Source organism: Mustela putorius, unplaced genomic scaffold (genome assembly GCF_011764305.1).
Source record: "Mustela putorius furo isolate JIRA1106 unplaced genomic scaffold, ASM1176430v1.1 tig00003846_pilon_pilon_pilon, whole genome shotgun sequence".
NCBI classification, from domain to species: domain Eukaryota; kingdom Metazoa; phylum Chordata; class Mammalia; order Carnivora; family Mustelidae; genus Mustela; species Mustela putorius.
The window spans coordinates 207,306-233,831 of NW_025421999.1; the positions used below are offsets into that span (position 1 = coordinate 207,306).

Here is a 26,526-nt window from a genome sequence, read left to right on the forward strand (position 1 = left end):
TGCTATAATATAGATCCTTAAAACAGCTAATGTCCACAAGAGCAAATAAAGTACTTTGAAGAGCATTTGGCAAGGAGAATAAAGAACAAGAAAAGGAAGAAAACGGAACTAACTTTAGAGCTGATGTATAAGGACTATGGCCTTTTATAGGTAGAAAGTAAGATCAAATTATATTTCTTTTTTTTTTGCAATTTTTTTTCAGTATTCCAAATTGTATTTCTTAATAAAAAGCATATCAACTTTGAAATACTGGATTTTAACATTAACTTTAGCTGAAGTGGTATATTAGGAAGAGTATGTACCTTGGTAAAGAAAAAATATACTGTTTCAATACAGAAATACACTGATTTCAGTAAATGTGACTTATATCCAACAACATCCATTCTTTCAGTTTACATTAACGAGTATTAAAAAGTTACATGTTTACCTACAGGAATTACCTACAGGATAAGAAGGCATAAAAGTATTACTGGCCTCTAAAATTTTGTGGATGTCAGTTTATCTCTCATCAGTGAATGCATCTGTCTTTAAAAATGAAAGTGACATCAAAATGGTCCCCTTTAGAGAATTCGAGAGATAAGTGACACCATATGACGAAACAACATTAGAATAATTGGGATTCCAGAAGAAGAAGAAAGAGAGAGGGGAGCAGAAGGTATACTGGAGAGAATTATTGGGGAAATTCTCCCCATATTGGGGAAATTCTCCCCAATATGACAAAGGGAACGAGCATCAAAATTCAGGAGGTTCAGAGAACGCCCCTCAAAATGAATAAAAATAGGCCCACACCCCATCACCTAACAGTAAAATTTACAAGTCTCAGTGACAAAGAGAAAATCCTGAAAGCAGCCCGGGAAAAGAAGTCTGTAACATACAATGGTAAAAATATTAGATTGGCAGCTGACTTATCCACAGAGACCTGGCAGGCCAGAAAGAGCTGGCATGATATTTTCAGAGCACTAAACGAGAAAAACATGCAGCCAAGAATACTATATCCAGCTAGGCTATCATTGAAAATAGAAGGAGAGATTAAAAGCTTCCAGGACAAACGAAAACAGAATTTGCAAACACCAAACCAGCTCTACAGGAAATCTTGAAAGGGGTCCTCTAAGCAAAGAGAGAGCCTACAAGTGGTAGATCAGAAAGGAACAGAGACCATATACAGTAACAGTCACCTTACAGGCAATACAATGGCACTAAATTCATATCTCTCAATAGTTACCCTGAATGTGAATGGGCTAAATGCCCCTGTCAAAAGACACAGGGTATCAGAATGGATAAAAAAACAAAACCATTCTATATGTGGCCTCCAAGAAACTCATTTTAAGCCCGAAGACACCTCCAGATTTAAAGTGAGGGGGTGAAAAAAATTTACCATGCTAATGGACAACAGAAGAAAGCAGGAGTGGCAATCCTTATATCAGATCAATTAGATTTTAAGCCAAAGACTATAATAAGAGATGAGGAAGGACACTATATCATACTCAAAGGGTCTGTCCAACAAGAAGATTTAACAATTTTAAATATCTATGCTCCCAACCTAGGAGCAGCCAACTATATAAACCAATTAATAACAAAATCAAAGAAACACATCAACAATAATACAATAATTGTAGGCGACTTTAACGCTCCCCTCACTGAAATGGACAGATCATCCAAGCAAAAGATCAGCAAGGAAATAAAGGCCTTAAATGAAACACTGGACCAGATGGACATCACAGATATATTCAGAACATTTCATCCCAAAGCAACAGAATACACATTCTTCTCTAGTGCACATGGAACATTCTCCAGAATAGATCACATCCTCGGTCCTAAATCAGGACTCAGCTGGTATCAAAAGATTGGGATCATTCCCTGCATATTTTCAGACCACAATGCTCTAAAGCTAGAACTCAACCACAAAAGGAAGTTTGAATAGAACCCAAATACATGGAGACTAAACAGCATCCTTCTAAAGAATGAATGGGTCAACCGGGAAATTAAAGAAGAATTGAAAAAAATCATGGGAACAAATGATAATGAAAATACAACGGTTCAAAATCTGTGGGACACAACAAAGGCAGTCCTGAGAGGAAAATATATAGCGGTACAAGCCTTTCTCAAGAAACAAGAAAGGTCTCAGGTACACAACCTAACCCTACACCTAAAGGAGCTGGAGAAAGAACAAGAAAGAAACCCTAAGCCCAGCAGGAGAAGAGAAATCATAAAGATCAGAGCAGAAATCAATGAAATAGAAACCAAAAAAACAATAAAACATATCAATGAAACTAGGAGCTGGTTCTTTGAAAGAGTTAATAAAATTGATAAACCCCTGGCCAGACTTATCAAAAAGAGAAGAGAAAGGACCCAAATAAATAAAATCATGAATGAAAGAGGAGAGATCACAACTAACACCAAAGAAATACAAACTATTATAAGCACATAATATGAGCAACTCTACGCCAATAAATTTGACAATCAGGAAGAAATGGATGCATTCCTAGAAACATATAAACTACCGCAACTGAACCAGGAAGAAATAGAAAGCCTGAACAGACCCATAACCAGAAAGGAGTTTGAAACAGTCATTAAAAATCTCCAAACAAACAAAAGCCCAGGGCCAGATGGCTTCCCGGGGGAATTCTACCAAACATTTAAAGAAGAACTAATTCCTATTCTCCTGAAACTGTTACAAAAAAGAGAAATGGAAGGAAAACTTCCAAACTCATTTTATGACGCCAGCATCGCCTTGATCCCAAAACCAGACAAGGATCCCATCAAAAAAGAGAGCTATAGACCAATATCCTTGATGAACACAGATGCGAAAATTCTCACCAAAATACTAGCCAATAGGATTCAACAATACATTAAAAGGATTATTCACCACGACCAAGTGGGATTGATTCCAGGGCTGCAAGGTTGGTTCAACATCCGCAAATCAGTCAATGTGATACAACACATCAATAAAAGAAAGAACAAGAACCATAGGATACTCTCAATAGATGCCGAAAAAGCATTTGACAAAGTACAGCATCCCTTCCTGATCAAAACTCTTCAAAGTGTAGGGATAGAGGGCACATACCTCAATATCATCAAAGCCATCTATGAAAAACCCACCGCAAATATCATTCTCAATGGAGAAAAACTGAAAATTTTTCCGCTAAGGTCAGGAACACGGCAGGGATGTCCATTATCACCACTGCTATTCAACATAGTACTAGAGGCCCTAGCCTCAGCAATCAGACAACAAAAGGAAATTAAAGGCATCCAAATCGGCAAAGAAGAAGTCAAATTATCACTCTTCGCAGATGATAAGATACTATATGTGGAAAACCCAAAAGACTCCACTCCAAAACTGCTAGAACTTATACAAGAATTCAGTAAAGTGTCAGGATATAAAATCAATGCACAGAAATCAGTTGCATTTCTCTACACCAACAGCAAGACAGAAGAAAGAGAAATTAAGGAGTCAATCCCATTGACAATTGCACCCAAAACCATAAGATACCGAGGAATAAACCTAACCAAAGAGACACAGAATCTATACTCAGAAAACTATAAAGTACTCATGAAAGAAATTGAGGAAGACACAAAGAAATGGAAAAATGTTCCATGCTCCTGGATTGGAAGAATAAACATTGTGAAAATGTCTATGCTACCTAAAGCAATCTACACATTTAATGCAATTTCTATCAAAGTACCATCCATCTTTTTCAAAGAAATGGAACAAATAATTCTAAAATTTATATGGAACCAGAGAAGACCTCGAATAGCCAAAGGGATATTGAAAAAGAAAGCCAACGTTGGTGGCATCACAATTCCGGACTTCAAGCTCTATTACAAAGCTGTCATCATCAAGACAGCATGGTACTGGCACAAAAACAGACACATAGATCAATGGAACAGAGTAGAGAGCCCAGAAATAGACCCTCAACTCTACAGTCAACTAATCTTCGACAAAGCAGGAAAGAATGTCCAATGGAAAAAAAAACAGCCTCTTCAATAAATGGTGCTGGGAAAATTGGACAGCCACATGCAGAAAAATGAAATTGGACCATTTCCTTACACCACACACAAAAATGGACTCAAAATGGATGAAGGACCTCAATGTGTGAAAGGAATCCATCAAAATCCTTGAGGAGAACACAGGCAGCAACCTCTTCGACCTCAGCTGCAGCAACATCTTCCTAGGAACAACGCCACAGGCAAGGGAAGCAAGGGCAAAAATGAACTATTGGGATTTCATCAAGATCAAAAGCTTTTGCACAGCAAAGGAAACAGTTAACAAAACCAAAAGGCAACTGACAGAATGGGAGAAGATATTTGCAAACGACATATCAGATAAAGGACTAGTGTCCAGAATCTATAGAGAACTTAGCAAACTCAACACCCAAAGAACAAATAATCCAGTCAAGAAATGGGCAGAGGACATGAACAGACATTTCTGCAAAGAAGACATCCAGATGGCCAACAGACACATGAAAAAGTGCTCCATATCACTCGGCATCAGGGAAATACAAATCAAAACCACAATGAGATATCACCTCACACCAGTCAGAATGGCTAAAATCAACAAGTCAGGAAATGACAGATGCTGGCGAGGATGCGGAGAAAGGGGAACCCTCCTACACTGTTGGTGGGAATGCAAGCTGGTGCAGCCACTCTGGAAAATAGCATGGAGGTTCCTCAAAATGTTGAAAATAGCACTGCCCTATGACCCAGCAATTGCACCACTGGGTATTTACCCTAAAGATACAAACGTAGTGATCCAAAGGGGCACGTGCACCCGAATGTTTATAGAAGCAATGTCCACAACAGCTAAACTATGGAAAGAACCTAGATGTCCATCAACAGATGAATGGATTAAGAAGATGTGGTATATATACACAATGGAATACTATGCGGCTATCAAAAGAAATGAAATTTTGCCATTTGCGACAATATGGATGGAGCTAGAGCGTATCATGCTTAGTGAAATAAGTCAAGCAGAGAAAGACAACTATCATATGATCTTCCTGATATGAGGAAGTGGTGATGCAACATGGGGTTTAAGTGGGTAGGAGAAGAATAAATGAAACAAGATGGGATTAGGAGGGAGACAAACCATAAGTGACTCTTAATCTCACCAAACAAACTGAGGGTTGCTGGGGGCAGGGGGGTTGGGAGAAGAGGGAGGGATTATGGACATTGGGGAGGGTATGTGCTTTGGTGAGTGCTGTGAAGTGTGTAAACCTGGTGATTCACAGATCTGTACCACTGGGGATAAAAATATATGTTTATTACAAAAATGGTCCCCTTTACCCCTTGCATCCTTTCACTAATGATATGTAATGGCTGCTGAGCCCACAATAAATGTGTTTGTGTCCAACCCTATTTCCATCATTTTACAATTCAATCTGATTTCTTTAAAAAAAAAAAAAAAGATGGGAGTCATAGGATTTGAGCACAAGTTGCTACTTTGAGGCATTCCCTGACATTGGCCTTCATGTCATACTTCTGCTCCAAGCACCTATTTTGACAAAGTACACAGAGGGAGGAGACAATTCTCTTGAGCTCCTCTCCAAAACTGTCCGACAGGAGTCAACAGTGATGCTTTCCAACAGCTACCCTCTAACAATTTTAGATGAAAGTCTGGGGAAGCTTTCTAGCTATTCCTTACAGTATTTTATTAAAGAAGGGTGTAAAAATGCATTTGCCTCAGTGGGCCTATTTTCCTTCTTTGGTTCAACTCAATCCAATTTATGGCAGAGACGCTTTGCATGCCACTTGAAAGCAAAGAATTTAGAGATGGAAACAAAAAAGGAAAGAAAAAAAGCAGCTTCTCTTCTACAAAAGAATGCATTTAATAACAGCAGCTGGAAAAATATTCTCTGAGCTTGTGTCCTTCTCCTACTGTTTTATATATAGCAGCTATCATACTTTTCTTCCTAGACTATATCTACTGACAGACTGTCAAAAGCAAACAACTTTTCCGCTTATATTGCAATAATCATGCACTGAATTTTTAATGCACTCAAAACAAATTTTCTTATTATAATATCACAGTGACAATCCTCACAAAATTCTCAATGTAAAATGATATATTTTACATATGACCATCATAAAAGCAGCCTATCCATAATTACTATTTTTAGTTAAATAAAATATCAACATTTTTATTTCATGTTTAGGTTAATATTTGCAATTCAGCTTTTTGCAATATTTAAATGGAATTGAATGCATTATGGAAAAGCTTTTAAGAAAAGAGCAAACTTTAAAATTTCTTCTTACTTGAGGAAGGTGCCATCCTTTTTTTTTTTTTTTTTTTAAGATTTTTATCCATCTACCTGACAGATAGAGATCACAAGCGGGCAGAGAGGCAGGCAGAGAGAGAGGAAGGGAAGCAGGCTCCCCACTGAGCAGAGATCCTGACGTGGGGCTCGATCCCAGGACCCCGGGATCATGACCTGAGCCAAAGGGAGAGGCCCTAATACACTGAGCCACCCAGGTGCCCTGGAGGTTGCCATCCTTACTGTCTACCTATGACTTTCATCATTTAACATTAGAGAAGAACTCAGACTTGACGCTAACTGGATGAGCCCATTATTTATTACATGTTAGCTAAGTCTCTATGTCCACTAACTGTTACTTGACTCAATTTTGAATTTACTTAATGATTATTTAGAAAGAATGTTTATTTTTATACAATATGCTACAATTATAAGGATTAATAGACATAATCCACAAGCGTCTGATACATTCAGATTGTAAATTGGTTAGTGTGAAAGAAGGGGAGGGATCAAATCAGTCACTGCATCTTGATACATAAAAACTAACTACACATACATTTGTGCATATAAACTAGTAACTTTGGGAGCAATGATGATGTTGGTATCTTAAAATGCCAATATTCTATAGGCTAGATCTGAGGGGAGACATAATTCAGAAAAATAAGTTATTAATAAATATATAAATAAATACCCAAAGTACCTTCCTATTGACTTATGAGAAACAGCTCTAATTCTGCTTTGCACTCCTTGCTCACCACCTCAGTTTTTGACTCCCTGGCTTTAAAGCACTCTAGAGAGGAAGTTAGTTGATATTTTTAACCACATGGTTACCCTACCTAAACATCTCCAGCTTTGACAGCATTTTCAGATGCACCATTATATTATCTACTCCAGGATTTGGTAGTTTGCTCCATCTTTGTCTGTCCTAGTTACCATTTTATCATGAACCTGAAGACCAGTTATCATTGTACCTTAGCTTTTCCTATGATAAACATTTTCACACATGTCCATCCCTCATCACAGATTCAAGCAAAAGGGGCACCTAGGTGGCTCAGTTGGTTAAAGTGCCTGCCTTTGGCTCCGGTCATGATCCAAGGGTCATGGGATCGAGCCCCTCACCAGGCTCTCTACTCAGTGGGGAGCCAGCTTCTCCCTCTCCCTCTGCCTGCTGCTCCCCCTGCTCAGCTTTCTCTCTTTCTCTCTGTCAAGTAAATAAATAAGAACTTTGAGGGAGTCTAGGAGTTAAGATGGCAGAGAAGGAGCAGGCTGAGACAACATCAGGTAGCAGGAGATCAGCTAGATGGCTTATCAAACCATTGAGAACACCTACAAATCCAACTGGAGATTGAAGAGAAGAAGAGCAACAATTCTAGAAACAGAAAATTGACCACTTCTGAAAAGTAGGATCGGCAGAGAAGTGAATCCAAAGCGACAGGAAGATAGACCGTGGAGGGAGGGTCCTGCTCCTGGCAAGTGGCAGAGCAAAGGAGCACAAAACCAGAACTTTTAAAAGTCTGCTCCACTGAGGGACATCACTCCAGTGGCTAAACCAGGTTGGAGCTGACACGGGGACAGTGTGGCCTCAGGTCCCGGGGGATCACAAAGGATCAGGGGTGTCTGAGTGTCACAGAGCTCACAGGTATTAGAGCAGGGAAGCTGGCTACAGAGACAGAGCTGATGAGTGAGCTCTCAACTTGGGGTTACCATGAACTATAATATGTGGCACAGGCCACTGCTCTGTGAGTGGGGGCCCCACAAGATCCGGCAAGACACCCCCAGAAGAGCTCAGGGATCTGCGGGGTTCAGAGACTCCAGGTCAAGCTGTGTGCCAGAGACAGGCTTGGTCAAAGGCTGGGTGAGATCAGAGCACAGCCGGAGGCCAGGGAGACGGGACTGATGAGCGCTTTTCACCAAGTGTGGCCAGAGGCCAGGGAGATGGGAATGACTGAGTACTTTTCTCTGAGGGAGCACTGAGGAGTGGGGCCCCGAGCTCTTGTCTCCCCAGGGCCGGAGATTGGGAGACCACCATTTTCATTCCTGTCCTCTGGAACTCTACAGAAAGCATTCAGGGAAAAAAAGCTCCCGAAAGCGGACCTGGTAAGGGTGGTGCAATTCTGCCTCAGGAAGAGACTTGAAAATCACTACAACAGACCCCTCCCCCAGATCAACAAGAAATCCAGCCAAGAACAAAGTCACTTACCAAGGAGAACAGCGGAAATCCAGAGGAAGAGAAAGCAAAGCATGGAATTCATGGCTTTCTCCCCATGATTCATTAGTCTTGCAAAGATAATTTTTTTAAATTTTATTTTTTTCTTCTGTTATTTTTTGAACTTTTACCCTTTCCTCTTTTATCATTTTTTAACTAGTTTATCTTAACAATACCTTTTGTAAAAAATATTCTTTTTTGAACCTTCATTATATTATAGTCATATTTTATCCTTTATTGTATCTAACTTTATTTTTTGTATACACATAGGGTTTTTTCTTCTAAAAAATTTGGGGTACAACTTCTTCTAATAGATCAAAATACACCCTAAATCTAGCATCAGGCTTGTTCTAGTCTCCAGCCCAAGCAAATTCTTTCCACCTTCTTTATTTTTATTCTACAAACCAACTTATTTTATCAACTCCTTTTTTAGAAATTAAGAAAAAATTTTTTATTCCATCTTTATAGTCATATTCCATCCTTTCATTGTTTTTACCCTTATATACGTTTTTCATTCTTTAAAATTTTGGGAGGTAGTTTCTTCTAAGAGACCAAAATACTCCGAAAATTAAGTGGGTAACCTTGTTCTAGTCACCAGTCTAATATATTCTTTTTTATATTTCTTTTTTATTTGTTTTCTTTTTTAAAATTTTCTTCTGAACTTTACCCTCTTTCTCCCCACCCCCCCACCCCCCCACGATTTGGGGTCTCTTCTGATTTTGTTAAAGCATTTTGTCCTGGGGTATTTGCCACACATTTATTATTTCATTTGCTCTTTCATATATCCTTATCTGGACAAAATGACAAGGCGGAAAAATTCACCACAAAAAAAAAAAAAAAAAGAAAAAAAAAAAGAAAAGAAAAAGAGGCAGTACTGAAGGTTAAGGACCTAATCAATATGGACATGGGTAATATGTCAGATCTAGAGTTCAGAATGACAATTCTCGAGGTTCTAGCCAAGCTTGAAAAAGGCATGGGAGATATTAGAGAAACCCTGTCTGGAGAAATAAAAGCCCTTTCTGGAGAAATAAAAGAACTAAAATCTAACCAAGTCAAAATTTAAAAAAAAAAAAAACTATTTATGAGGTTCAATACAAAATGGAGGATCTTACTGCTAGGACAAATGAGGCAGAAGAAAGAATTCGTGATATAGAAGACCAAAGGACAGAGAATAAAGAACCTTAGCAAAAGAGAGACAAACAACTACTGGACCATGAGGGGAGAATTTGAGAGATAAGTGATACCATAAGACAAAACAACATTAGAATAATTGGGATTCCAGAAGAAGAAGAAAGAGGGGAGCCGAGGTATATCAGAGAGAATTATTGCAGAGAATTTCCCTATAATGGCAAAGGGAACAAGCATCAAAATCGAGGACATGCAGAGAACCCCCCTCAAAATCAATAAGAATAGGTCCATACCCCATCATCTAATAGTAAAATTTACAAGTCGTAGCAACAAAGAAAAAGTCGCGAAAGCAGCCCGGGACAAGAAGTAACATACAATGGTAAGAATATGAGATTGGCAGCAGACTTATCCACAGAGACCTGACAGGCCAGAAAGAACTGGCATGATATTTTCAGAGCACTAAACAAGAAAAACATGCAACCATGAATACTATATCCAGCTAGGCTATCATTGAAATTGGAAGGAGAAATAAAAAGCTTCCAGGATAAACAAAAACTGAAAGAATTTGCAAACACCAAACCAGCTCTACAGGAAATATTGAAAGGGGTCCTCTAAGCAAAGAGAGACCCTACTTTTAGGGACAGAGACAATATACAGTAACAGTCACCTTACAGGCAATAAAATGGCATTAAATTCATATCTCTCAATAGTTACCCTGAATGTAAGTGGGCTAAATGCCCCAATCAAAAGACACTGGGTATCAGAATGGATTAAAAAAAAAACACAACAACACATCAATATGCTGCCTACAAGAAACTCATTCTAGAACAGAAGACACCTCCAGATTTAAAACAAGGGGGTGGAAAACAATTTACCATGCTAATGGACATCAAAAGAAAGCTGGGGTGGCAATCCATATATCAGATCAATTGGACTTTAAGCCAAAGACTATAATAAGAAATGAGGAAGGACACCGTATCATACTCAAAGGGTCTCTCCAACAAGAAGATCTAACAATTTTAAATATCTATGCCCCTAACATGGGAGAAGCCAACTACATAAACCAATTAATAACAAAATCAAAGAAATACATCAACCATAATACAATAATAGTAGGGGAATTTAACGCTCCCCTCACTGAAATGGACAAATGACACAAACAAAAGATCGACAAGGAAATAAAGGCTTTAAATGACACACTGGACCAGATGGACATCACAGATACATTAAACATTCCATCCCGGAGCAAGAGAATACACATTCTTTCCTAGTGCACATGGAACATTCTCCAGAATAGATCACATCCTGGGTCATAAATCAGGTCTCAACTGGTATCAAAAGATGGGGATCATTCCCTGCATCTTTTCAGACCACAATGCCCTGAAGCTAGAACTCAATCACAAGAGGAAAGTTGGAAAGAACCCAAATACATGGAGACTAAACAGCATCCTTCTAAAGAATGAATGGGTCAACCAAAAGATTAAAGAAGAATTGGAAAAATTCATGGAAACAAAGGATAATGAAAACACAATGGTTCAAAATCTGTGGGACACAGCAAAGTCAGTCCTGAGAGGAAAATATGTAGCGATACAAGCCTTTCTCAAGAAACAAGAAAGGGAGACACCTGGGTGGCTCAGTCGGTTAAGCCACTGCCTTCGGCTCAAGTCATGAACCCAGGGTCCTGGGTTCGAGTCCCACATCGGGCTCCTTGCTCAGCAGATTGATAAACAACTGGCCAGACTTATCAAAAAGAAAAGAGAAAGGACCAAATAAATAAAATCATGAATGAAAGAGGAGAGATCATAACCAACATCAAAGACATACAAACAATTATAAGAACATACTATGCGCAACTCTACGCCAACAAATTTGACAATCTGGAAGAAATGGATGCATTCCTAGAGACATACCAAAAACTACCAAAACTGAACCAGGAAGAAATAGAAAACCTGAACAGATCCATAACCAGTAAGGAGATTCAAACAGTCATCAAAAATCTCGAACAAACAAAAGCCCAGGACCAGATGTCTTACCAGGGGAATTCTACCAAACATTTAAAGAAGAACTAATTCCTAGTCTCTGGAAACTGTTCCAAAAAACAAAAATGGAAGGAAAACTTCCAAACTCATTTTATGAGGGCAGCATCACCTTGATCCCAAAACCAGACAAGGATCCCATCAAAAAAAAAAAAAAAAAAAGTAAAGTAAAAAAAAAAAAAAGAATTACAGACCAATATCCTTGATGAAGACAGATGTGAAAATTCTCACCAAAATACTAGCCAATAGGATCCAACAGTACATTAAAAGGTTTATTCACCACGACTAAGTGGGATTTATTCCAGGGCTGCAAGGTTGTTACAACATCTGCAAACCAATGAATGTGACACAGTACATTAATAAAAGGAAGAAAAAGAACCATACAATACTCTCAATTGATGCTAAAAAAGCATTTGACAAAGTACAGCAGCATCCCTTCCTGATCAAAACTCTTCAAAGTGTAGGGGTAGAGGGCACATACTACAATATCATCAAAGGCGTCTATGAAAACCCACCTCAAATATCATTTTCAATGGAAAAAAAAAAGAAATTAAAGGCATCCAAATCAGCAAAGAAGAAGTCAAACTATCACTCTTTGTAGATGATGTGATACTATGTGTGGAAAACCCAAAGGACTCCAATCCAAACCTGCAAGAACTTGTACAGGAATTCAGTAAAGTGTCAGGATATAAAATCAATGCACAGAAATCAGTTGCATTTCTTTACACCAACAAGACAGAAGAAAGAGAAATTAAGGAGTCAATCCCATTTACAATTGTACCCAAAACCATAAGATACCTAGGAATAAACCTAACCAAAGAGGCAAAGAATCCATACTCATAAAACTATAAAGTACTCATGAAAGAAATTGAGGAAGACACAAAGAAATGGAAAAATGTTCCATGCTCATGGATTCGAAGAACAAATATCATGAAATGTCTATGCTACCTAAAGCAATCTACACATTTAATGCAATCCCTATCAAAATCCTATCCATTTATTTCAAAGAAATGGAACAAATAATCTTAAAACAGCAGACAGAATGGCTAAAATTAAAAAGTCAGGAGACAACAGATGTTGGTGAGAATGTGAGTAAAAGAGAACCCTCCTACACTGTTGGTGGGAATGGAAGCTGGTGCAGACACTCTGGAAAACAGCATGGAGGTTCCTCAAAAAGTTGAAAATAGAGCTACCTTAGGACCCAGAAATTGCACTACTGGGTATTTACCCTAAAGATACAAATGTAGTGGGGCACCTGGGTGGTTCAGTGGGTTAAAGCCTCTGCCTCTGGCTCAGGTCGTGATCCTCGAGTCCTGGGATCGAGCCCCACATCGGGCTCTCTGCTCCACAAGCAGCCTGTTTCCTCCTCTCTCTTTGCCTGCCTCTCTGCCTACTTGTGATCTCTGTCTGTGAAATGCATAAAAATCTTAAAAAAATAAAAAAAAGATACAAACGTAGTGATCCCAAGGGGCACGTGCTCCTGAATGTTTATAGCAGCAATGTCCACAATAGCCAAACTATGGAAAGAACCTAGATGTCCATCGACAGATGAATGTATAAAGAAGATCCAGTATATATACACAATGGAATACTATGCAGCCATCAAAAGAAATAAAATCTTGCTATTTGCAACGACGTGGATGGAACTAGAGGGTATTATGCTTAGCAGAATAAGTCAATTGGAATAAGACAACAATCATATGATCTCACTGATATGAGGAAGTGGAGATGCAACCTGGGTGGTTTGGGGAGTAGGAAAATGATAAATGAAACAAGATGGGATTGGGAGGGAGACAAACCACAAGAGACTCTTAATGTCACTAAACAAACTGAGGGTGGCCGGGTGGAGGTGGGTAGGGAGAGGGTGGTGGGGTTATGGACATTGGGAAGGGTATGTGCTATAGTGTGTGCTGTGAAGTGTGTAAAACTGGTGATTCCCAGAACTGTACCCCTGGGGCTAATAATACATTATATGTTTATAAAAAATTGAAAAAAATTGTTTAAAAATAAAAAATAAACAAATAAATAAATAAAATCTTTTAGAATAAGAGTCAAACAAAAAGGAGTTTTTCATGCCACGTGAGTTCTCAATTCATGCAGGTCACTAAAGTGTATGTGTTTTGTTTTTGTTTGTTTTTTAGATACTGTTTTTAAAAACAACTTCACAAACTTGTATAATAGTTTGGGGATAATCACTGGAACATGGAATTCTAGAGCCGGAAGGGAATTTATGGATTAAATGAAGATTAACCTCTCATTTTATAGATGATGATACCAACTTACAGAGAAGAGAATTAACTTATTGTAAATACTCTGCACAATGAAGATATGGAGCTGAAAAGCTAACAGTAGGGAAAGGGATGTAAGATTATGAACCATATAACCGTAATTACTCTATCATTCATTTATTGGATAATATAAAATGATACTTTTATAAAATACGTAGTCATGAAGAAAGATATTATGACAGATCTTCTGATGACCTTGTATGATAACCACTCTAAAGAAAGTAACTAGGGAGTAACAGTAAGTTTAAAACTTTGTAATTTTGTAATATAACATTCAGTATTTCAGTTCTTTGGTAAGGAAAACCCACTGGATCCTAGATATAAATCCGATAATGGCGATGTTATATATATATACATATATATATATAAATTTATATATATCTTATATATTCTATAATTTGCATTTCAATGGCCCTAAAACATATTTATATCATGTATTGCCCACAAAGTCCTTAAAGTACACATTTATACAAACACCTGAGAAGAAAAGAACACAGTTTTCTGGGCTAATGTCTTGGTCAGATACCCTGTGGGATGGGTACACACCAACATATGTAAATATATCTATATATGTATATATATATATATATATATGTTTGGCACCACATCTTTATTAAAAAGGCATTAGATATCTGTATAGTTTAGACTGAAAAGTTGAAAGCTCATCTACTTGCAAATTTAAGTTAGAAAAGTCACTGTACTGCCCTCTCTGGTAATTTCAACATGTTCCTCGTTGCTGATGGAAGGAGCTCAGAGCTCCTGGTATCACATTAATGTTACTGTCATTGCTTTTATCAATCTTTACCCTAACCTTAATGTTACTTACATAGAATATGTGTTTTAGTATTTCAGATACTGTTTGTATGGTCTTGCTGTGAGCTGGGTATCTTAACTTAGGCTGAATGGTGATAAAATATAATTCAAAGCCCACTGTCAGGTGAACAAGTTAAAGGAGAAGTCTGTTTCACAAAGTCTCTATTTCCAATTATTCTCTGGAATCTGAGTGAGCTGTACATTATCAATAGAAGTATTTAGAATTCAACTAGAAAGCAATACCTTTTTTGCATGCATTCTTTATGCCACTTACTTTTGGGTATCTGTTTTAAAATGCTGTTCCTTTCACTGATTTTAACTCAATTTCTTTTTCTGTAAAACTACCTTTTCATCAGGGTTTTTTACTCCTGTGAGCCATAGACACAGTGTGACTAAGATCAAAAGGAGATGGAAGTCTGTGTACACATGATTTACATATATGAATCTCATTACATTACAGTTACATTTCCTATTTCTAAAATACTTACCTTTTCTCCAAGACAGGACAAACAAGACAGTTTTTCAATTCATCTTTCTATGTGCTTCTTACAAATACCCCCTTTCACCCACCTTAAAATGTGGGCTATCATCTCATGTACATTTCCAACCTGAGTAACATTCCGGCAGTCTCAAAGAAGCCAGTACTGCAATCTCTCCAATACAGCCTTAATAATATTATATTATGGGTCAGAAAACATCCTCATAGTTAGTATACTTTATTTTATGGTCCTATTTAGTCCTTATAGCTTGTTATTTATGGTTTACCACACCTTTTCAAAAGTTTCCTTGTTTGCCTTATGCGCTGCATTATGTAATGCTATGTTAATTTTGTACTGTAATTAGTCAGCATGTCAACATCATGTACCAATTTAAATAAAACTTCAAATTTTTTATCAGCTTGTAAGTTTTATTTAATTGAAATCATTAAGTAGATAATCTTGCTTCGTGTTTGGATTCTACTTAAATTGCTTGTATAATTTTGAATTGCTTTGTAGCAAATATTCTACATTCCCTTGTAATAATTTTTATAGCACCAGTATACATTAAAAAAGGAAAAACAACACACTTTAAAAAAAGTTTTCTTAAAATATGCAGCTTTCTAAAAAAATATTGTATATGTTAAAAACTATACTATAAGCCATAACACACAGTGTGCCTTCTTTTTCTTGGGAACTTGCCCCATGAAAAACACCATGGCAGGAAAGAGCAATGTTCTAGGATCTGAAAAGAACTGCTTGCTGAACTGATGTTTTTGTGAAACAAGGATAGGGATATTTCAGACCTCACATGGTTACTATTAAGATCAAATAAAATCTTCTCTGTAGAAAGCCAGGGAACAACGTGTGCCACATAGTAGGCATTCAATTCATCCAGTGTTAGCTGCTTATAAATCTGAACCTTACTGTGTGTGCCAATCTGGGGGAAGGGAGAACAAATATCAACTGACAGGTAAAGGTCAAGAATGACCTACTGAGTATTCAGAAAAAGGTAGAGAAAATAAGCAATAATAAGCTTACACTTTGTGTATTTATTTAGTGGGGGCAAAGAATTTATACTGAGGAAAGATTTAAAATGCAGCTTGTCAGGATTTACGAGGAAAAGATTTCCTCTTTTCTCATTACGATAATAAGCAGTGATCAAAAAATGCCTCATCAGACTTATGGAAGATAATGAAGGGAAGTACAACTTCAGTTGCATCCCTGATTTATAGATAATGTTGCAACATCTCAAACACTGAACATCATATTTTACCACAATCTATTTGCAAAGATGTGTGTATGTATATGTGTTTTAGGGGTATGATGGGAAATCATTTTTCATTTCATTCTTTTCAAATTAGAATGCAGTTAAATAACTCTTCCAGAAAGAAAATGCTAAAGAACAAAAACTACATTCCTTCAAATTCTCTTCTAATATGTCTCAACATTATAGATATAATCAGTGTTTATATACTCTCTTGTGATCTAATTCTTTCATTTAACATTGTTTTGTGTATACATTTCCATGAATTGTCATGCAATGGAACCACCATCAAACATTATCTGTTACCCTACAGCTCTTCTAACACCTCATTTTGTGCTTAGACATTCTAATAGATATATGTTTCTACCTTACTATTATTTTATCTTTGAGAAAGAGAGTGAGAGAGAGCGCATGTGACTGGGCAGGGTGGAAGGAGTGGAGAGAGGGGGAGAGAGAGAGAGAATCTTAAGCAGGCTCTACACCCAGCACCGAGCCTGACATGGGGCTTAAACCGAAGCCCCTGAGATTATGACCCAAGCCAAAATCAAGAGTTGGACACTTAACCTACTGAGTCACCCAGGTACCCCTCTACCTTACTGTTATTTTCATTTGAGTTTCTTTAATTGATGGTGAAAAGTTTGTTTTTCCCTGTGATGAATTACCGTGTATGTTCTTTCCCTGCAGACTTCTTCTCTTCACCTCTTTCTTTCCTTATGTGAACTGCCTTCTGAACCATTTCTGCAATCCCCTTACACATTATGTGAAATATCAATATCACCAAATTTGTTGATTACACCACCAAAACTGTACAACTAAATGGTATAGCTATACACCTTATCATTGCCAATACTTCAATGCTTTAAAATCCAATATCCAAATGGTCTCCAATTCCTCTGATAAGTCTCTAAAATTTTTCTCAATCTCTTCTTCTCTCCCAGATGACTCTGGTCTTTTCTCAATTTTATTTATTTTTTAATTGTTTTTAAAATTATATTTTTAGCAAGAATTACTATCAAACTCCCTTCATTGGGCCAGAGAAACTTGTGGTGTTAATGAAAGACCTGTCCCTCATGTAGCACACTACCTATATTTGTGGGTTCATCAGCTAGCCAGTAGCCTCAGTTCTAAGCTCTAAGGATATGCAGCCACAGTTGGTTTTTACAGTCTAGCCTAATCTCATTCACAGCCCAGTCTTATATTCCCATTGTTCCCAGGAATTCTTTATTACATCTAAGTGGACTACTCATTGTTCCTGAATAATTCTTCTTGCTTTTCTTCTACCAGGCCTTTGTTCATGTCATTTCCTTTTCCTTATTAGGCTCTGGTCCCCTTTCTCACTACTTTACTCCTATCTTACACATACACAAATGCCTATCTTACACATCCTTTACACTTCATCTCAAATATGAATTGACTTCCTAAAGCTTTTTCTGATATTCCTCAACTAAATATGGCTTCACCTATCTAAGAACCCCAGAGCAGTCTGTAGCTTCTTTACTTTCCCAGGTAAGAATGATTTGTTTGTTTTATTCCCTTGGAATAGTTTGTAAACTACTGAGGACAGAGGCTGCAACTCATATTTTTCTGCAAATGCTTTGCACATAGTAGGTGTTCAATATTTTTTCTTGAATTAAATATTCTCCAAAGTATGAAAACTCATATGACACCAAGAACATTGTCTCATACATGTATGGATCATCCTGGCACTTAACACATATATGGAATGAATTTTCCTATTTTCTTTTAAAAATAGGAAAACATGAATGCTCTTAAGGTTATGTAACTGGATATAATTTTCAAGAAAATATATATCCCTATCTTCCTAAATATAAGGCATGTCTCCCGACTCATTATGTCTGAGGAAAATAAGCGACAATCTTATAGTCAAGTACTTATAAATTCTTTAATTATAAGGGGCCTTATCTAAGTTATTTTCTTTTAATATTAAAGTACTCTAAAGGACACAGTCTGAGGCCTCAATTAATGTGAGTTTTAGGTGATTACAGAGGCAAATTTACAGAATTGGATTGGGAGTTAAAAACAATGAAATGTAACATAGATCTAAGGATTATTTACAGGGTGTGACTTCACTGTATTAACTGTTTGATATCATTGTAAAAAAGACTTTGAAAGATCAGTTAAAATTGCAATATAGTAAGTACCTAGAGAAGATAAAAAAATAAAACATTTAGAATGAATGGAATAATCAACTTACCTAGTGTTATGCAAATAGATATATGTGGCTTGAGATCAAAATTACAGTGATGTTAGCATACGCTGATTAGTGTTGTACCTTTACCTAACAACTTAGATGAACATGAATGTAGTGTCTTCCAGAAAACTGTTAGGTGACTCAAAATTGGTTCTCCATGCTTATAGAAACATTGATGTCAGAGATACTTGTGAAGAATTTAAACAAAACTGTTTTACAAAATGGGATAGTGGAGGAAGAAAACAGTAGTTCTTCATTAAGGTATTATTTCACACCATATGCAATTTGAATATATCTGTATAATTAAATTTGTTGTAATTAGGTATTTTACTGTGTCATCTACATTTCCAAAAGGCTATATATATTCAAGATGATCAAAAAACTTTAAAACGGCCATATTAGCAAAATGGAGGCACACCTTATTCATGACATCTGTTACAAGCTTTGGAATTCAGGATAACACGCATGGCTCTAAAGCCTACAATAACAGTAAGAACTGCCAATTACTTAGCATTTACTAGGTGCCATGCACTTTTTTGGTTTGTTTTTTCCATTTTGTTTTATTTTATTTCTTTTCAGTGTTTCAGAATTTGTTGTTTATGCACCACACCCAGTGTTCCATGCAATACGTGCCCTCTGTAATACCCACCACCAGGCTCACCCAACCCCCTACCATCCTCCCTTCCAAAAACCTCAGTTTGTTTCTCAGAGTCCACAGTCTCTCCTGGTTTGTCTCCCTCTTTGATTTCCCCCATCTGACTTCTCCATACTTGTGGAGCATAAAGAATAACATGGAGGACATTGGGAGATGGAGAGGAGCCACGCACTTTGCTTAGCGACTTGCTTATCAATGACTTCAAACAAACCTATAGGGTAGGTATTACAAAGCCATTTTACAAATGAGAAATGCGCCTCCAAGAAATTAAAAAGCTTGCTCAAGACCATGCAGTTAATAAGCTGTGGACACCAGTGAGGTTTCAAAGGCTATAACCTGAACCAATACACCATAGTGACTCCACAAGCACTGAGCCTGAATTTCTACATCCATCATTTTGACATGATGGTGTTTTATACAAACAGATGTGAAGCCAAAAGTAGGAAAAGAACAAGGAATTTTGTAATCCATAAATGCATTACTATCTACAATACTAACCCTTTTAATACATTTTTATTTTTTTAATAAATTTTTAAACTAAAAGCCTTAAGAATACCATACTCATTATCTATTTAGCCTTCCAATTCTATTTCTTGTGAAAGTCACCACTGTAGAAAGGAATGATTTGTCCTCTGCTTCTCTAACCTTCTATTTGCTAACAATAGGTTAACAGTGCATGAATTGACCTGAATTACTTTATTTTTTAAAACGTGCTATTTCATTACAACTTCAGGGATAACTCATTCCATAAGGCACCTATAACACATCCCCTTCCCCACTGTTTACCTCTGCAATGTTTCAAGGATACTCCTTAGTTCCAATACTCTTGGGTTTGGTAAATAGGGTTGTGTCTCTCCTACCCAAACCTTTCATGATGTTATGATTTGATGGACTCTGAGCATAGCCTCACGCGACCATTATCTTTCCCAATAGAAGAGCCCTAATTTTTTAGCCGTTCTTAACAGGAAATCCTCACTATTTGCTGGTTCATTGCAAATGCATTCCCTTATCTGATACAGCTTTTTAAAAAGAAGGAGCAACCAGAATTGTACGAAGTATGGAGGATCTTAATCCTGTACTAAGGAAGTAGGATGTCTTTTGTTTGGATGCCAATCTCTTCCCAGGTGTTGACCAGCAAAATGTTGACCTTTGTGGGTACAGTACCTTCCTGAAATAATTTTTTCAGGGAACAATTACCAGTCAACTGTTAGATCCCTTTTTCAAGATGGGAACTGAGAAGTAGGAGCCTGCCAGCCTGTGAATGCAGCCTGGTTTATTTAACCTCCTTTTTTTTTTTTTTGTCCCCCCTCTAAATGCATTCCCTTACCTACAGATAACCTCATCTGCCACTTCTCAGCCCACTCACGAGCCTCAAGAGAGGTTCCTGCAGTTTATTCCTGACAGTTTAGCATTTTACTTTCAGTGAACTCAGAACAGTTGAGTGTCAACTGCAAACTTCTACTTCAGTTTCCTTAACTTTTTGATAGAATAAACTACTTCCTTGACATAATTAAAGTGATAATGTTTGAAACTGAAGGAGAAATAATAAATATAAAATTATCCCTCAATTAAAAAGATGCTCTGCACAGTGATAATTTTTTTTTAACTTTACACTTCTTCACAGTATTGATGAATAGTAGATGGTAATAGAAACCTAGATTTAGACATGCTATTGGCCTCATATCATTGAAGGCATAAAAGTAAAGGACTGATCTGCCAAATATCCTAAAATGCATTTACTTTCATTGTCATCAATCCTTCCAATTGGTCCCTCCCAGGTTGCTTTCTAATTCTATATCCCTCTTACATATTTAAAGAGCTTAATGTTTATTGTTACTTCATTTTTAAAACTTTTATTTCCTACTCTAGGAAGCCTTATTAATTTTTATAATACTCCCTTTACAGATTGTAAGATAAATAAAATAGATTTCTAGTCTTTTCATATATGCTTCAATTGTAGGAGAGTTTAATATGGATTAAGAAAAAATTAATTAGTGGAATTATAATTTTCCTGTAGACATTTCAACATAAAATAATGAAGACAAGACTTTGAAATTTTGTTGTAAATAATTTACTATGTTAAGGAAATATGATTCTAAGGTTTGTGGTATTTTGGGGTCAATGCAAAATTAATTTGCAGAATTCAATTATACTAACTTTTGGGTAGGTCTGTGTGAATGTATACCACCCAGTGGTTAAACTGGAGTAGGTAATTATTACCTAGGTATACCCCTTGCCTACAGCATAGACTAACATGAATTGAATAATTATAGTGTTTCTTTAATATCTACCTTAAGTTAAGTTCTGTCCTGAATACAGGCTGCTTTGCCAATTAAACTTCCTGAAGGATCTGCCTCAAATTTCATGTCATAAGTATATGCAGCATGATACAGTGGAAAGAGCACAGAATGTGGACCAGAGATCCTAGGTTCAATTTTGCTTAGTATCATTCAAGCCAGGAAACTAAGAATGAGTCATTTAACCTTTCTAATCCTCAGTCTCCTCACCTGAAAAATGAGGAGAGAAGCCTTATCTTACTATATTCACAAGTTTCTTTGGAGGATGAAAAAAGATCCTGTGAAATTAGTTAGTAAAGTTTTATTCTAATTCGTATTATTAACTACAAAGCTTATCCAAAGATAAACCCTCTTTCAAATGAGCCACTTTGTATCTTTTCTACTGTTGGCACTCTATTTTATACTGTGATCACTTGAAAACACATTTATGATTTTATGGTTGCATTCATAGTAAAAAGAAGTATTTTTTCCATGCCATCTTAATAAGCACAAAAGAAATAGCCTTATTCTTTTTACCTTACCACTTTCTCTTTAGCTCAGGTTCTTCAGCACAAGCCACTCTGATGATGTTTAAAACCAAGATATCAAATGACACTGTCATGATCTGGAAATGTCTGCAAAGTCCAATGGGAAATCTTAGCAAATGTCAGAGTACCTCTAAGGCAAGGCAGATCTTCAGGATGGATAATGAGTCAAGAGTTCAGTACTAAAGATACAGCAGGGTGCTGGGGAAAGGCCTACTTGAGGCTCAAAGGTCAAGCAGTACAAGCTTAAGGCTGAGTAAAGTAAAAGGTCACTTAGCATTTTATGATTAGCAATGTTGAATGGATGCAGGGTGATGTAACAGATACAGTCAACTAACACTTCCATTTCAGGAGGTATCAGGATAGGTATTTTCATCCTTTCCCCTTTCCTTTCTGGAAGTAATTACTTAGAAAAGCCAATCACTGAAAACACATCCAGGTTTGGTAGTCAGTAGTCTACCATTGTTGAGTAGCTTTTAAAAGGTATTGTAGTAGAGATAACTCACAGACTTTAAAGGAAGAGAAATTCCCTCTCCATATTTCTTACAAATGGTCCTACTGATGTGTCTATCACTGGTAATTTAATTTTTGATTTTTGTTTTAAAGCAAAACAAATAAATACATGCAGAAACCTGAAAAAGAAATTGATCCAAGTAGGTAACACTAAATCAAATAATACATGAATAATATATGACAGTTATATAATGATAAGCACTGCACCAAGGAATCCCCAATAACACTATCCCAATACTATCATCACCAATAACAAACTATTCATCAAAATAGAAAATTAAAGGTTCCCCCCATCTGCCTCAAACAATTATAAAGAATGCTGAGATATATGGTAATATATGAAAATTAGCCCTATATATTCATAATATGAAGGACTTGTTGCAATGGTTAGCATAATAATATACTTGTTAGTGTAACAGTACACTTAAAGTATAATTAGAGTTGAACCTAAGGGTTCTTCATGTGGCGTCATCAAGGGTTGAAGAAAGTGAAATAAAAAATGACACATTTGAGAAAGAGAATATATATTTTAATCTCCATTTAATCTAGTCGGAGCTTCCAAGGATTTGCTCTCACAGCCAACTGGCTGTTTATGTATATACTGTAGAAGACTGCTGGGGTTTATACAGGTTAGACTGCTGTGCTACTTGAGGACATCTTTCTATCCTTAACATCTAACATGGGCCCTGCACAAAGTTTGTGGCCAGTAAAACTATGTTGAATTAAACTTATAGAAATTTTGCTGTCATTAGGACTTACAGTCTTATATGTAGATGGAAAAAATGATTAGATTTCAAGTGAGTGAAAATAGATGCTAGGAATTTAGATGAGTGACTCTCTTTTTCATGTTTGTATCTCTGGCATCTAGTGCTGTTCCTGGCATGTGGGCAACCCTCACAAATGTTGAGATATCAGTGTGTCACACAGAGAAGGTAAAATTTGATCTGGGTCCTGAGAGGTACGTAGGATTTGAAGAGATTTGTTTCCAACACTTCTTAGCAGCATTTTCTAATGAAACTAGAGAGGTTGGGTGGCTCAATCATTAGATGTCTGCCTTCTTCTTGGGTCATGATCCCAGCTGCTTCTCAGGATCCCTGCTTCATGCTCCATGGGGAGCCCGCTTCTCCCTCTCCCACTCCCCCTGCTTGTGTTCCCTGTCTTGCTGTATCTCTGTCAAATGAATAAATAAAATCTTAAAAAAAAAAAAAAGGGAAAAGAGACTAGAGAGGAGCATCCCTCCTCTAACCCCATACAGATTTATGAGTCTCTTCTTTGTTAAAGCATGACCTCTTCTACTATCCCAATTTTCTGGTAGGTCAGGTTTATATAAATCAGTGTTGGATACTGGATATTGGATACAGGACAAATGTCAGTGAATATCTGTCTTGCTCTAGAATAGGGCTACTTTTGACTTCAAATCTTCATGGATTCATATAACTTAAGTATTATTTTGTTGCTTAAATTTTTACTTAGTTCTTGATAATTTTAATTCAGCAAATATTTGCTATGTCTACTCCGCACATGGAAACAAAAAGTGAGGACAAAAAATAGAGATGAATTACAACAGTATGGATGAATTTAGCATTTTTAAAAAGCTTTGAATGCCTCTATTTATGGTAAATTATGTGAGATGTTGTCATTGTTGCCAGGGATTTTCTCCCTCAGATCTTTCCTTTTTATTTCTAGATCATTTCAACATAAGAGTCCCTTGACATGGCATGGAGAGTTGCTTAAAACTTATTATTTATAACTTATCACTGCAAATCAGAATGGTCTCAATATGGTGCACTACTATATCAGATGCATTTGATGCTGAATCTAACATAACAAAGGAGCTGTAACCTGTAACCCCCAATTATACACACTTTAGTTTGAAGCAGTCTGTTTTCATTGGCCTCATAGTAAATAAAAGTTTTCTATTTGAATATATATTTTTTTCTAATAAAATACCATTCTTGTCTTATATGAACCTTAGTTAAATGTAAGATTTATTTGGAAAAGTTTTCTCTGCATAAAAGAAAACATGTTTGAAAACCACTTGCTCTAGTCTTTTCCTCCAAATTGCTTCCAGAGATCTCTCACTAAAACCTGAATTTGACCAGGACCCTCTTCTGTTTAAAAACCTGTCCATAGATCCTATGCCATATAAAAGTCAAACCCCTTGATATCAGAACTCTTCTGGGCTACTGTCTAATTCCCCAACCCTATCCCTCTCCTTGCCCATTCACATTTCTACCATTAAATAATATACTTTTGAAGTTCTAGGACCATGGCATAGCTTCATTTCTCCCAACTTTTTATTTAATTTGAGAAAGATCCTGCAAGTAGGGGAGGGGAAAAATGGGAAGAGAAGGAGAGAGAGAATCTTAGCTCAATGCTGGGTTTGATCTTATGACCCTGACATAATGACCTGAGCCAAAATTAAGAGTTGAATACTTAGCTGAGTGAACCACCCAGGCACCTCTCTCCTAGCTTTTTAAAAACCTGTGCCCAATACCTAGGATACTGACTACACAGTCTGATAATCTTTATCTACTAAGAGAACCACTTTTTATCCTTCAAATTCGAACCTAAATATAAAGCCTTGCCTTATAGCCTGCTCCCTTCTGCCATAAAGAGTTAGTTTCTTTTGACATCGGCCACAGCTACTTCTTTCAAGACATGTGTCCAAAGGCAAAGGAAACAAAAGTGAAAATGAACTTTTGGGACATCATCAAGGTCAAAAGCATCTGCACAACAAAGGAAACAGTCAACAAAACAAAGAGACAAACCACGGAATGGGAGAAGATATTAGCAAATGACAATACAAAGGGCTGATATCCAAGATATATAAAGAAATCCTCAAGCTCAATGCTCAAAAAACAAATTGTCACATTAAAAAATGGGCACAAAATCCACTTGAACCTAAGGATACATCCAGACTGAAAGTAAAAGGATGAAGAAGCATCTGTCATGCCAAAAGGCCTCAAAAGAAGGCTGGGGTAGCAATTCTAATCAGATAAATTAGATTTTATTTTATATTTTTATTTATTTATTTATTTATTTATTAATTTTTTATTTTTTATAAACATATATTTTTATCCCCAGGGGTACAGGTCTGTGAATCACCAGGTTTACACACTTCACAGCACTTACCAAAGCACATACCCTCCCCAATGTCCATAATCCCACCCCCTTCTCCCAAACCCCCTTCCCCCAGCAACCCTCAGTTTGTTTGGTGAGATTAAGAGTCACTTATGGTTTGTCTCCCTCCCAATCCCATCTTGTTTCATTTATTCTTCTCGTACCCACTTAAACCCCATGTTGCATCACCACTTCCTCATATCAGGAAGATCATATGATAGTTGTCTTTCTCTGCTTGACTTATTTCGCTAAGCATGATATGCTCTAGTTCCATCCATATTGTCGCAAATGGCAAAATTTCATTTCTTTTGATAGCTGCATAGTATTCCATTGTGTATATATACCACATCTTCTTGATCCATTCATCTGTTGATGCTAAAATTTATATGGAACCAGAAAAGACCTCGAATAGCCAAAGGGATATTGAAAAAGAAAGCCAACGTTGGTGGCATCACAATTCCGGACTTCAAGCTCTATTACAAAGCTGTCATCATCAAGACAGCATGGTACTGGCACAAAAACAGACACATAGATCAATGGAACAGAATAGACAGCCCAGAAATAGACCCTCAACTCTATGGTCAACTAATCTTCGACAAAGCAGGAAAGAATGTCCAATGGAAAAAAGACAGCCTCTTCAATAAATGGTGCTGGTAAAATTGGACAGCCACATGCAGAAAAATGAAATTGGACCATTTCCTTACACCACACACAAAAATAGACTCAAAATGGATGAA

At 36.9% G+C, this 26,526-nt stretch overlaps 1 protein-coding gene and 1 non-coding gene across 7 annotated transcripts in view; both read right to left on the minus strand.

Annotated features, from left to right (window-relative positions):
- The window catches only part of DIAPH2 (diaphanous related formin 2), a 980,096-nt gene that overhangs the window by 27,343 nt on the left and 926,227 nt on the right, over positions 1-26,526 (minus strand). The gene's annotated exons all lie outside the window — the stretch shown is intronic.
- Positions 17,458-17,611, minus strand: LOC123387211. The gene has a single exon (XR_006601534.1). It is a non-coding gene; the product is annotated as a small nucleolar RNA SNORA62/SNORA6 family (small nucleolar RNA).